Source organism: Haliaeetus leucocephalus, unplaced genomic scaffold (assembly GCF_000737465.1).
Source record: "Haliaeetus leucocephalus isolate CR32 unplaced genomic scaffold, Haliaeetus_leucocephalus-4.0 Scaffold897, whole genome shotgun sequence".
Classification (NCBI taxonomy): Eukaryota; Metazoa; Chordata; class Aves; order Accipitriformes; family Accipitridae; genus Haliaeetus; species Haliaeetus leucocephalus.
The window spans coordinates 1,844,630-1,845,289 of record NW_010973333.1 but is presented as its reverse complement, the minus strand read 5'-3'; the positions used below and the strand labels follow the sequence as shown (position 1 = coordinate 1,845,289).

Below are 660 nucleotides of genomic sequence, written 5' to 3'. Positions count from 1 at the left end.
TGATCCCGTTGGGGGGGGGGGGGGGGACCAAAAAAAAACCAAAAACAAAACCCCTGCCTCCCCCCAACAGATTGTTAGCAAGAACAGTAACTTATCTCTTATTAGGAGCAGGAGTTCATCTGCCCCAGCCTAGCATGACCATGCTACTTTACTTGAAGAGGTAGGCAAGAGAGTTGGAGTTCACATCCCTGCCAGGTATCCTTTTCTTATACTAAAGTATGCCAGCATTTTAAGTGTGTATAGTACTTTTACTGGTTCCCTAGATAACATGAATTATGCTTTCTTTAATGTTTTTATACCAAGTTATTAAGACAAAAGCTACTTACACAGCATGGACCCAAGCACTCCATTCCATTGCAATGAGCCTTCTAGTCAGTTCATGATAAAACAACTTCTGTAAATTAACAGGGCTATCTTGAAGCACAAAAAAGTTTGGCAGGCCACAGAGGGGGAAAGTTTGTCGAGTTTTCCTTTTTTCTCCTTGTATTTTTGTTCCTACAATAATACAGCAGGATGATCTCTGCTAGAAGGGTCTGTTGCTACAAATGTGCCAATTAAAGTGAGATTTGCCAGTGTAAGTTTACAGGTAGCTGCAGCAACACTGAGGTTTTTACATAGCTATCTAGGTACAAATGCTACTGTAGGAACTGTATGAAAGAG

At 41.1% G+C, this 660-nt stretch overlaps 1 long non-coding RNA gene across 1 annotated transcript in view; it reads right to left on the bottom strand.

Moving 5' to 3' along the window:
• LOC104841589 overlaps positions 1–404 on the bottom strand; it is a 10,728-nt gene extending 10,324 nt beyond the window's left edge. Inside the window, exon 1 of the long non-coding RNA XR_775382.1 lies at positions 327–404. This is a non-coding gene — a long non-coding RNA (uncharacterized LOC104841589). The remainder of the gene's footprint in view (positions 1–326) is intronic.
• Between the last annotated feature and the right edge of the window lie 256 nt (positions 405–660).